Source organism: Arachis duranensis, chromosome 10 (assembly GCF_000817695.3).
Source record: "Arachis duranensis cultivar V14167 chromosome 10, aradu.V14167.gnm2.J7QH, whole genome shotgun sequence".
In the NCBI taxonomy this organism is placed as follows: domain Eukaryota; kingdom Viridiplantae; phylum Streptophyta; class Magnoliopsida; order Fabales; family Fabaceae; genus Arachis; species Arachis duranensis.
The window spans coordinates 81,128,012-81,142,288 of NC_029781.3; the positions used below are offsets into that span (position 1 = coordinate 81,128,012).

General features: G+C 32.0%; 1 non-coding gene across 1 annotated transcript; it reads left to right on the forward strand.

The window, feature by feature from the left end:
• Nucleotides 1–1,866: 1,866 nt before the first annotated feature.
• Nucleotides 1,867–1,973, forward strand: LOC127743391 (small nucleolar RNA R71). The gene has a single exon (XR_008004783.1). It is a non-coding gene; the product is annotated as a small nucleolar RNA R71 (small nucleolar RNA).
• The last annotated feature ends 12,304 nt before the right edge of the window (nt 1,974–14,277 follow it).

Sequence of the window (14,277 nt, forward strand, 5' to 3'; positions counted from 1 at the left end):
TGAATTTAGAGTATTTTGATGACCTTTTCTCGCATTTAACCTATAAATTAGCATGGTTTTGTAATCTCTCCCGTATTTGTGCTTAAGTGTAAAAACATGCTTTTTAAGCCTTATTTTGATGAATTCTAATTCCTCTTTGATTCCATAAAGATGCCTTGATGTGTTTGCTAGTAATTCCAGGATTGAAATAGGCTAGGCATGGGTCAAAGGGAGCAAGGAAGGAAGCATACAAGTGGAGAGAAGCATGAAAAGTCAAAGAAGTGAAATCAGCCAAGCACGCACACGTGCACAAGGTGCTCGCGCGCACATTGCAGAATCGGCCAGGGGCGCGCACGCGTACTGTGCGTGCACGCGTCGCAGTCCACACATGACTTCATTAAAGCAACACGTGCCTGGTGATTTCGAAGGGTTTCTGAACCCATTTTGGCGCCAATTGCTGATAGAAAAGAATAAAAGGATCAAGGATTGAAGGGGGAATTAATTAGTTCATTACCATTAGTCATAGTTTTAGTTTAGAGTAGTTTTTAGAGAGAGAAGCTCTCACTTCTCTCTAGAATTAGGATTAGGTTTAGGTTAATCTCTCTTCTTAGATCTAGGTTTAATTCATGCTTTAATTCACTTCTCTTTTATCAAGTCTTAATCTTCTCCTCTTCCTCTCTCTAGTTATGTACTTTACTTCTTATAATTCTTCATCTTGTTATGGATAGATTGTTGTTCTTTTATTTCCTCTTTCAATAATGCAATTTGAGGTAATTCATGATAATTGAGATTTCCTTGAATTGTTGTTGTTAATTCTTTGCAATAATTGTTGTTGGATCTTAATTTGTCATCACAATTGAGGAGGATAACTAGGATAGGACTTCTAGTTCTCATATCTTGCCAAGAGCTTTGCTAGTTGTTAGTTTATTTTCTTTGCCATTTATATTTCTTGTCTAAAATCTTAAAAACCCCAAATATAACTCACAACCAATAACAAGACACTTCATTACAATTCCTAGGGAGAACGACCCGAGGTCCAATACTTCAGTTTATAAATTTTAGGGGTTTGTACTAGTGACAAACAACTTTTTGTATGAAAGGATTATTGTTTGGTTTAGGAACTATACTTTACAACGAGATTTCATTAGTGAAATTCTAAACCATTGAAAATCCAATCATCATTGACCCATCTGAATCTCTAAGTTCTTGATTGATGCTCTTGTTTCCTGTCTAAAACTTGCCAATATTGCTTCCAAATCATTGTTCTGCTAGGGCTGAGAAGTTGCTTGCTGAGATGACTGAAACTGGTGGTTATTAAAATTATTCTGTTGAAAACCATCCTGAGAATTATTATTAAAATTTTGTGGCCTCTGAGGTTGCTCTCTCTACCCAAAATTTGGATGATTTCTCCACCCCTGATTGTAGGTCTTAGAATAGGGATCATTATTGGAATTTCTAGGAGCACTCCCCATGTAATTGACCTGTTCAGAAGAAAATTGAGCATAATCATAATTTTTATTTTTCATAAAATTACCTGTCATGTCATAAGGGGCCTCTTGTGCATTCTAAGTGTTGACAGCTGCAACTTGCATTCCACTCAACTGTTGAGTAATTAGATTAAGTTGCTGAGTCAAAAGCTTGTTCTGAGCAAGAATGGCATCAACAGCTTCCACTTCCAAAACACCTTTCCTTTGAGGAGCTTCAGAATTCACAGGATTCCTGTTAGATGAATATAAATATTGGTTGCTAGCAACCAATTCAATAAGCTCAATAGTCTCCTCCGGTGTCTTCTTCATGTGCAATGAACCATCTGCGGAATTATCTAAGCACATCTTGGACATTTCACCCAAGCCTTCATAAAAGATATCTAGTTGGGTTCATTTGGAGAGGCTGTCCGGAGGGCATTGCCTAGTCAGTGGCTTGTATCTCTCCCAACCTTCATAAAGAGTTTCACCATCCTTCTGCCTGAAGGTCTGAACCTCCACCCTAAGCTTAGTCAGCTTCTTTGGTAGAAAAAATTTAGTAAGAAACCTAGTAACAACCTTGTTCCAAGTATCCAAACTCTCCTTGGATTGGGAATCTAGCCATAGCTTTGCTCTATTCCTCAGAGCAAATGGGAAAAGCATGAGTTTGTACACATCGGGGTTCACTCCATTTGTCTTCACAGTATCATAAATTTACAGAAAATTAGAAATAAATTAATTTGGGTCTTCTTGGGGAAGACCATGATATTGACAGTTTTGTTGCACCAGAGTGATCAATTGTGGCTTCAACTCAAAGTTGTTTTCATCTATAGGAGGCACTACAATGCTCTTTCCATAAAAATCTGCAGTTGGAGCAATGTAGGAGCCAAGCACCCTTCTAGGTTGTTCATTTCCATTTAGATTTGTCATATTGGCAATAACAGCATTATTATGATCCATAGTGGACTCTGCAGCCTTGTAAAGTCTCGCTTGTTGCAAACGCCACCTGAAAGTCTTTTCAGGTTCAGGATCAAAGTCTAAAAGAGGTTCTTTGTCTCTGTTCCTGCTCATAAACAGACAGAAGACAAAAAAAAGGTGGAATTCTCTACGTCAAAGTGCAGAGAATTCTCAGTGAGGTAACCTGTGTAAAATAATAAAATAAACAACTAACTAATTAAGATAAGCAAATTTAAAAAAATTATAAATAATATTAAGCTAAAAATTTTGAAATAAATAAATAAATAAAAATTAAATAGAAAAATTAAAATAAAATTAACAGATAACACCAAACTTAATTTCAGAAATTAAGAAAAAATAATATATGATACAATAAATATATATTTAAATTAAATATATTTTATTTTATTTTTTATTATTATTTTTTAAATTAAAGACAAAATTAAAATAAAACTAATAAAGTATAAAAAGATAAAAATTAATTGAAAAGAAACAAAACGAAAATAAATTAAAAAAATAACAAAAAGAAAAATAAATAAGGAACGGACGAAAAATTGGAAAAAAAAAATCAAGCTTAAAAGGAAGTAAAAAAAAAAAAGAAAGCACGGGGCTGGGAGAACAAAAGGAAAAAAAAGAAAAAAAGAAAAGAAAAGAAAAAAATAAGAAATAAAAATTAATAATACTAAAATAAAACTAATTAAAAGAAAAATTATCTAATCTAACCAATCAAATAACGAGTAGTTGTTAATCACAGTCAATTCCCAGCAAGGGCGCCAAAAATTTTGGTGCGAATTTTATAATCCACAAACTAATCGGCAAGTGCACAGGATGGTACCAAGTAATACTTCACGTGAGTGAGGGTCGATCCTATGAGAATTGATGGACTAAGCAACAATGGTTGATTAAATTACTTAGTTAGACAAATAGAAAAGAGTGTTTGGGTCTCAATTGCATTAAATAGTAAATTCAGAAAATTAATAAAGTAAGTAGTAAACAAGTTGTGAATAATATATGGAAGAAAAGTAGAAAACAGTTAAGGTTTCAGAGATATCTATTTTTCGAATTGACTTTTCTTACTAACTATTTTAATCATGCAAGATTTAATTCATGTCAAACTATAAGTGACTAAACCCTAATTCCTTAGACCGTTTTAGTCTCCTCTAAAATTCATCAACCGCCAATTCCTTGGTCACTTAATTCCAATTAGAGGGTGAAGTTTAATTCTAGTTTATATGCCACAAAAAACCTAATTACCCAAATATAATAGGATTATATGTCACGTATCCCGTTAAGTCCAGATAATTAGCAATTTAGGAGAATTGTTTTCAAGCTGTTGTTCAAGTAAAGAGCTTTTCCAAGTTATACAAGAACTCGATTAGAAAAAGGATCATACTTCCGTTCCACCCAAATTCATAAAATAAAGAAGGAAAACAATTTTTTAAATATAAATCAATACATGAATTAAAATAGAAAAATAATAGTATCAATCCATACAATAGATAGAGCTATTAACCTTAACAGTGGAGGTTTAGTTGCTCATGGTTCAGAGAGAAAACTAGAATTCAGGTAAACTGTAAAGTGTGGAATGAGGTAAAAAAGAAGAGATTCTTTTCCCTTTTATATATAATACTAATTAATGTAAAATATATTTTCTAAAACAAAATAATATCTTTTCCTATTTTTAAATAAAATAAAGTTTAAATCAGAATTAATAGAAGATTGCGTGCTTTCTTCTTAGAGAGTTGGGGACCACTTGATTCCTTAATAATCCACGCCTAACTTGAGAAATCTCAAGTTAGGTGCAGCCTTGGCCGAATTGATGGAGAAGTATGGACTATTATATATCGTTAGCTTTCCAACGCCACTAGAATCACGTCAATTGGACTTCTTGAAGAGATTACCATGTGTTCATAACATGCAGCGGAAGAAAACAAAGTAATCCTAAAGATCTATTTTGTGCTTAAACTTTATTCCAATAATAAATATATAGTAGATCAGATCTAAATACCTTTGGAGGCTTTAGTAAAAACTTTATTCTTCGATTGTACGAAGACTATATGCGTATCCACACCAAGACTAATCTTTGCTGTCGACTCCTTGACCAATGGACATCTGATCTAAATTGAGAAACCTCTTGCAACTCTTTGCACGCCATAAAATTCTTCTCCAAGAATTAGGCTCACATACGTTTATGTGTGTAGAGGTAAAAGAATAAAACTCTTGTTATTCTCTCTACTTTTTTTTCATCTGATCATGTTTTCCTCTACTCTTGGCATACATATATATAGTATGAGATTTGTTACTGATTTTAAATTTGAATCTCAATTCAAATTTGAATCTCAATTCAAATTTGAATCATATCTTACTATTTTAAACTTGAATATTTAAATTTATGAATCATATCATAACCCAATTTGAAACAGAATCAGTTAGGATCTCATCCAAATTTAGAATTCAAGTTTAGAAATAGAATAACTAATTATTCTCAAATCTCATTTAATATTCTCAATTATCATATTTATTTCTTGGTGCTAGCAAAGAATATAATAATATTCCATTTTGAATTAATATAATTATTTATTTGATCAAATCAAAATAATAATTAAATAATTCTACAGCAAAGATTAGAACACTCGTTAGTGTGTGACCCCATAGGTTCAATACTAAGCAGGTAGTAAATTAGTCATACTAAATTTACTAATTAAGGTGGCGTCTAGCAACACTCCTCAACGACCCGATAGTATGAAATAATATATTTTTACTAAGAACCTCAGAAGAACAAAGTATAATTCCTTCCATCTTTCTAGCTCTTGGTTAACCTTTAGAGTATGGTTTAATTGTCAAACTCTAACTTGTTACCATTATTATAATGAACTGTGAATGACTTAAGAAACTCATTTCTTCATTCATTCAATCCCCTTGGCCAAGGTTTTATTCATCTCAGTCATTATAATCATAGAACTCAAAATCTTTACCGAGAGTTGACGGATTCCTTATTGACTAATCATTAATTCTACAAGTATTTAAATTATACCCAATATCCATTCAACTAGCACCCTAGGGTATTAGGTGTCCGGAATCAAAATATAAGAAATACATTGTTAATTAATATGACAGTCACAGGTCAAAGGAAACTCTATTACTATGTTCATCTTGAGAATATCCTATTGACAAATATGCGATAATTATAACCATTAAGAATTCTCAAAGTGAGTCAGTTCAATGGTCATATCTCTATATGCACCATCTATATATATAATTTAATAAATGAGATCTATTAATCTTCATCCAATGAAGACCATTATATATATATATATATTGATTTTTTATCAAATCTATCCGAATGCTACCTAAAATAAACAGAATTGGACACGAATCAAAGTAGCATCCATAGTGGCTAAAAGATAATTAATTCTTGATTAAACTCTACAAATTAAATGCAAATTCACTAGGAAAAGGTAGGAAAGATGTTCATGCATCACATATCTCAACTTCTTTAAGATAAAGGGACGGTTACCCACCTTAAAAGGTGGAACTACTCCAACGGTGGTTATTGGTTCACCACTATAAATACACTGACACCCCTCAGGTATCTCTAAGTTCCAATACATTCGAAACCTGCTCAACCCTTTGCTGACTTAGGCATCGGAGTGTCTTTGCAAGTACCACCCCGCATTCCATCATACACACAAGTCGGACGGCGGCTCCCAGACACAAATCAAATCGGAGACCATCTCCTCCTGACGTTTGGGCTAGCTTTACAAACTCAGTCCATTAATCTCCGGTTACCTATCGTAACAGTAACAATGGTGAATCATTGCTGTTCTGACGATGAAGAAAGAAGATAGGTGTTGCTGCTTTGGCTACGGCCGTGCAGGATGAAGGAGATGGCTCGTCTGTCAGGGAGAAGGACGCAATTTCGAAGGAGATGCATTGCTTTGGGTAGGTACAAGGGTTCTCGAGTTCTAATGACAATCTAAGTTTACAGATGAGCATTATAGGCTCATGGCTGCGAGTTCTTCCCTTGAATACAGAACGATGAGACTCGAGAACTCTATTTCCAACACTGGTATGTGGCTTCTGATCCCATCGCTGGTTGCACTCAAAAAGATTGGACGGGTTGTATTTATCATTTAGAACGTCATATAGTGTGACTCCTTTTGTTTACTTATAACTTTCTCCTCATTTATATTTTATAAATAAATATTTGTTATGCAACATTCCTTTTTGTTTTTGGACCTATTCCAACCTTTACATATGAGAGCATGTGTTAGGCATCATCAATTTAAACTTTTGGAAAGATATACCGTTGTACTTGAGTGAAATATGTTATTCTTTTATTTTTAGTCATAGAAATATATATTAAAATATGTAGATGGTGAAGATTTTGATAAATTTTGTAGAATAAACTCCATTTTTCTAAGCGCATGGAAGAAACAGATGTGTTTATCCAGTATCTCATTTTATAAGAGTGAGAAAGACACTTTTGTGCTACTTGCTTGGCTCATGAGTAATGACCGATGAGCCATGCGCTATTTTATTAAATAGAAGTCACAGCTTAGTTAAAATTTTAATGAGTCGTTGATCCAAAATAAAATAATAGATAAAATAGATGAAATTATAAATTGGATTAATACAACTTAGAGTAATAATAATCACAGAAAGGTATAATTCTTTTTTCTCTTTTTGATTTTTAAAGTAGAACTTGTTAATAACTTTATATGTGTCATGCATTTTTAAAAAAATGAATATAGATAAATATTAGAGAATTATTTTTTCAAAAAAAAATCATTAAATTCTTTTAATTTGTTAAGTTGCCGTGAAAAAATTTAAAAAACTAATCAGCCACCAAAATCAACCACCAGTATAAAATACATGCTAGAATATAAATACGCATTGAAAATAAATTAAATCACACGTATATTTATATATAAATACATTGGTGGCTGATTTTAGTGGCTAATTTTAATATACAAATAGTATTTTTCTTTTAACATTTTATAAAAAGTAAAAAAATATTTATAACAACTGAATTTGTTAATATAGAAATTATATTTTAAAATAAATAAATTTTTCATTAATTATATTATAAAATTGAATAAATATGCCATTTGTTTTTAATATTTATATTTACTTTCATATTATTTCAAGAATTTGTTCAATTTTATTTTTGACTCTTTAAGTATATTTTACTTATAACTTTAGAGATTGACAATACTAATAAAGAATTTAATAATGTATGAATACTAACATAATTTATTGTTTGGACACAGAAGAACTAGAGTTTATATAAAATTAGCATCTAAAAATATAATTGAAACAATTTTAAAATATTAGAGAGTTTATTATTAAGTTTATTTTAATTTTTTTTATTATGATTGAATATCCTTAAAAAGCATACCATCTTTGTAAAGATTAATCATTGATTATAGTATGATTTTTATTGAAAATAGGACAATTAACATAAATAAAATGATCGAAGGAAATCTTTACATAAATACAACATTGGCAAATTCTAGACGTAAATGCAACAAACGTAATTTTATGTAATCCGCGACATCTTCTAGCGGAATCAAAATGCACGTAATCCGCTACACCCTGTCGCGGATTACGTTGGAAACTAAATGGGTGTAGCGGTTTATGATCATATGGTGTTCAAACCTATTCCGCTACACCTTCTAGCGGATTATGAAGAGAGTGGAAGCAAAGAAGATGCCTATATATACCCAGCAAGTTGTGTAGAGTGTCATTTTCATTCATTCATAACTTGAGGGATGGAGAGTGAAGAGAGCTTTTTGGTGTTAGTACACTCTTCTGGAAAAATGAAAAAGAGTAAGAGGCACGGTGTGAAGTTTACAAATAGAGAACCACTGAGTATTTTCATCAGGTCGTCTGATACGCTGTTGGATATGAAGAGCAGTATATTATAGAAGTTGGACGCGGGTGGTACAAAGTGGGTGAAGAAGCTATTCTACAAGATTCTTATTGCGGTTATGTCAACCGGTGTGCAATATGAAACATTCGTGTTACGATCAGATGAAGATATACAGGTGTTGTTTCATTGTCATCAGAGTTTCTCGGAAGTGAGGATACACGAGTTGTTTGCGAAGTTGGAACATGGGATCGATAGTTCTGGGGCATCCATGCCAAACCCTGAGTCTACCACGATGAGGGTGCCTCCACCTCGATGCCCGTCGTTGCACCTGAGTGTTTGTTGGAGTATTGGCCAGTTGGTCCAGTAGAGGTATTCACCTCAACTCATCCATCTTCAAATGTAGGACGTGAGGGGGAACCGAATCGGGATGAAAATGCGATGCTAGATGATGATTCTGACGAAGAACCTGCTGACATTGGAGGGGACAGCGATGATGAAATTCTGACAAACCCAGCAACATGTCAACCACCGTCAAGTGCGGCACACATGAGCAACCTGCACATTATTCTACCCTGGACCTGGAAGCCATCGGCCAATCGATGGAGTCAGCACCAACCTTTGGGGGTCAAGGGTTGCACGAGGGAAATTCTGTAGCTAAATTTCAAGTTGGCCAATCTTTCCACAGTAAAGAGGAAGCTGTGCTTACTGTAAAGGATTACAGCATTCGGCGCGGTGTTGAGTATAAAGTGATGGAGTCGGATCATCTTAAGTACCATGGGAGACGCAAGGGAAGGGTTGCACGTGGATAATTCGCATCAGCCTACGAGCGCGGAAGGGAACCTGAGAGGTTCGACGGTACAACGGACCACACACATCCTTGGCTACATTGATATCAAGCAACCACCGACAACTTGATTATCACGTGATCTGTGCGAAGATCTTTTCTCTGGTTCGAGCCAATACGGCAGTATCGATAAAGGTGTTGCAAGAAGCTACCGAAGGAACGTACAGGTTCAAGCCAACTTACAGGAAGATGTAGTTGGCAAAACAGAAGGCGGTTGCACAGATATACGAAAACTGGGAAGAGTCCTATGCTGAGCTACCTTGTTGGATCCTTGGTGTGCAGTCTACCATGGAGGGGACATTTGCCTTGTTGAAGACGTCTCCGGTTCGAGTCGGTGATGACGTCGATGACTCAACCGTGTACTTTCATCATCTTTTCTGGACGTTTCCTCCTTGTGTTGAAGCTTTCTGACATTGCAAGCTACTAGTCAGCATAGATGGTACTCATCTGTATGGCAAGTATGGAGGAACTTTGCTCCTGGCCATCGCTCAAGATGGGAACTCCAACATCTTACCTATTTCTTTCAATCTCGTGGAGGGGAAAAATGCCAAGTCGTGGTCTTTCTTCCTGACCAACCTGCGCCAACATGTGACTCCGCAACAGGGGATACTGGTCATCTCAGATAGACACAACGGCATCAAGGCTGCACTAGAGAACCCTAACAGTGGGTGGTTACCCCCCTCATGCGTACCAAGCATTTTGTATTTGGCATGTTGCAGCTAACTTCGCACTCAGTTTCAAGGGCACGGATGCAAAGCGTTTGCTTGTGAACGCTGCTTATGCAAAGACTGAGGCAAAGTTTCACTATTAGTTTGATATAATACGGACTAAGAATCCGGCAATGTGTGATTGGGCTAACAGAATAGAATACGATAAGTGGACTCAGTACCAGGATAGTGGCAGACAATTCGGTCACATGACGACCAATATATCTGAGTGTGTTAATTCTGTTCTGAAGGGTACACGGAATCTTCTGATTACCGCCCTTGTGAAGTCCACATATGGTCGGCTAGCGGAGTTGTTTGTGATTCGTAGTCAGACGGCAGAGGCTCAGTTGGCCAGCGGTGCCAAGTTTGGCCAGTATTTTATGAAGGCGATGGAGCGCAACTTGAGAGACTCCAGGTGCTTCACTGTCACCCTGTTCGATAGAGACCAGTCTGAATACACCATTGCCGAGACGACACCGACCGGGAGCTTTTCACTTGGGATATACCGAGTTTCCCTTTAGGATCGTACATGCGACTGTGGATACTTTCAGGCTCTCCATTATCCATGTTGCCATGCGATTGCATGTTGTGCCCAGTCAAGGCTTGACTGGTCTATCTATGTCGATGAAGTCTACACCATGCAGAAGGTGTTTAGGGTGTACCAAATGGGTTTTGTGCCGCTAATACCAGAGGGACTTTGGCCACCTTATGACGGTCCGACCGTTTTTTCGGATCCTAGCTTGAGGCGTTGTCGTGATGGGCGACTGAGGTCTACTAGAATCCAAAACAACATGGATGAGGCCGACCCTAACCGACCGAAGGGATACGGGCTCTGCAGACAGCTTGAGCACATGCGTAGATCTTGCCCCCAGAGAGGCTCCACCGTTGCTGGTAGTTCGTAGGACTTCTAGTTTCTTTAATTTTATTTTCTCATGTAGCAATTTACGTTTTTGGGTGTTAATGTTAGTGCCTTTGGTGTGTTAGTGTTAGTTCCTACCTTTTTGTATGACTTATGACATTTTTATTTCCTTTAACTGTTATTCGTTGTATAACTATTTCATTTGTATGACTTATGTAGTAATTTAATCTGTGTTAGTGTTACTATCTGGTGGCTATTATATTTCTACGGCTTACTGCTTATGGAGAGTATATTTGTATAACTTTGTACATTTTACATCACGAGTTGTTACTATTACACTGGTATTCATGAATATGTTCCCAAGCTTCCACTCTCTTCATAATCTGCTAGAGGGTGTAGCGGAATAAGCTTGAGCACCATATGATCATAAACCGCTACATGATGTAGCAGTTTATGAGTATTTAGTTCTCAACGCAATCCACGACAGGATGTAGTAAATTACGTGCATTTGGATTTCGCTAGAAAGTGTCATGAATTACATACAATTGTGTTTGTTGTATTTGCGTCTGAAATTTTCCAATATTGTATTTGCATAAAGATTTTCTTCAATCATTTTATTTATGTAAATTGCCCTTGAAAATAAATATAAAAATATGATACATGCTTGTTTAGTAATTATACAAAACTATTCTATAATTTCAATCTTCTTGATTTGCTAGATAATTTTATATTGTTTATATACAGGGACACAACTCGAAATAGTATTATTTATCTTCTTTTGAAATTAACTTTAATTTTTTCGTAAGAACTACATTAATTGAAAGAACTTTCTCAACTATGAATATCAGTAAGAATTGACTTCTAATTGTATGAGAAGTAAATTTTTAAATAATTATTTAGGGATATATAGAAAGAGATATTTCAATTATATTGTTAAGAAAAATCTTACTCAATTCTTTTAAAATATAAAACCTGAAAAATAAAATTCTAAATGATATGTTATTGTTTGAAGTATTATTTTTGTATTTTAATTTGTAAATTATTTTATTGATCCATCATAATTTAAAATAATAATAACAATAACAATAATCATCATCATAATCATGCTATATATACATAAAAAAGAATCATTTGTATAAAATATATATTAAAAATAAGTTAAACAATACATATATTTATACATAGATATATAATAATTAATAAATAATTTAATATTTAATTTTTTATATACATATATTATTTTTATTATAAAAAAAATTATAATGTTATATAAATTTTGCCCCCACTACCAAAATTTTCTGGATCCGTCACTGTTTATATATAAATACTGAATTTACTTTTATTTGAAGTAATTGTTTATATTTAATTTGTTGAATTGTTTAATTTACATAATGAATATACACTTATATATAAATATTGAATTTACTTTTATTTGAATATACACTTATATTTAGATTATTGATTTCTTTAATCTCTAATTCACTTAAGATTATATTAAAAAAAATCCCAAACTTAATAAGTAACTCATAATAATGTATTTTGTACATTTGATTTTTTTTTTTTTGATCCGATATTCAAAACTTTTTTTAATTCGGACTAGATTCAGGTTGCGCACTTAATTGGGTGAATGAGTCTTAATAGAAATATATAATTGCACACACTAAATTTTAAAAAATAAATTTAAGTCGTTTATTATTCGGACAATCCCATACTTAATTAAGAACCTTAATTTATATTACATATAAATATCTAAAAGACTTGATTTCTTAAAAAAAAAAAAATTTGCCCTTTATTTATACGAAGTCATTATACATATCTACACTTAGACCAAAATTTTCTATTAATAGCTTGACAAGTGAAATTTTAATTGAGAGAATTTTCTAATTGACCTTAGCACAAAATTTTTCTTTAAAATTTACACTTACATGTTTACATAGAAATATATATAAAGAATTAAATTATCTATCTTTCTTTTATTATTATTGCTATAGATATATAGAATATGATGTCAACAAAAAATTCTAAATTTTATTTTATCATATTTCAAATTGAATTAGTTCATATCTAATCTCAATTTGAAATGAATTTACTTAATTTCTTATCCAAATTTAATTAAAAATCAAATAAAAAATTAATAATAAAATATATTTTTTATTTATATTTGATATTTTTAATTAGGGTAAAGTATATTTTTTATCCCTAAAGTTTGGCAAAAGTTTCAAAAAAATTTAAGACCAATCTAATAATAATGCATGAAAATTATTCTTGATTTACTTGTATTGAGGGTTGTTCTTATGAAATTATTGTTGAATTGGTCTTAAATTTTTTTAAAAATTAGCTGTCATGGGTATATTTGATGCAAATAAAAAACTTTTGGGACAAAATTAAAACAAAATAAAACTTAGAGATATTTTTAAAACTTTTGTCAAATTTTAGAGACAAAAATTAAAGTATATTTTACCCTAAAAATAACAGAAGTGTGTGTGCTCTAATATATTCAATACTAAATGAATAATAAATTAGACATATTAAATTTACTAATAAAAAATATTATCTAAAAACACTCTTTAAATATTATAATATATATGATTTAGAATGAAGTTCATAAAATTTATTAAATAGAAATTTGTGCTTTTTTGAAATATAAGTATTTTATTTAAAAATAAAGTAACAATTAGATTCTCAAAAATGTTAACTTTGGATTAATTTGTCTTTGAAAAAAAGTATCAACTAGGCCTTTTAAGATAATAAACAGTAGACAAATATGTTCTTCTGTTAATAAATAGTAGGACATGAAACTTAATTGTCCATGTATTTCATTATTTACAGTGGTGCATATCTCATTACTATCACATAAGTAAAAAAACAATGTAGTTTTGGACAGCGAAGCATTTATTATCTTTTGAGTTTTTATATATTCTTTATCAACTACTCTCTATTTATCACAAATTCTATCAAAATAAGTAAAATTTCGTTTCAAAAATTGTTATCTATATAACTATCTTTCATAAATAGATATATCAAAATAATTAATAGTATATATAAACATCATTATTAAATTTTAATTGACAAATTAATAAAAAGATATCATATGTCCATCATTTATTATCCTAAAAAACTAAATTAATATTTTTTAAGAATTAATTTATTCAAAGTCAAAATCCTCAAAACCTAATTATTACTTTACTCTTTTTTTTAAATCTATTATAAATAAAAAAGGTCACCTACGTACTACTCTACTAGTACTTTTAAAAATTATATACACTTTTAAAATTTAAAAGAACTAATAAAAGTTATTTTATATTATATAATTAATTTATCCAAACAATTACTATATTAATTAGCCATGCTACTTTTATTCAATTTTTAAATTTTTTTATTTTATCTTTTTTTTTTTAATCCTGATATCCAAACTCTCTTCTTATATATCTCGCCCTTTTTAAGAACATTTACAATTTAAACATTACATTATGTTTTTACAATTACTGAGTGTGAAAATAAATTTTAAATAGTTTACAAAAATGAAAGCAAATCTAGTTTTTTTTTTTACGTATATTATCAAAAGAAAGAACTTTAGTCTAAGATAAATAAAA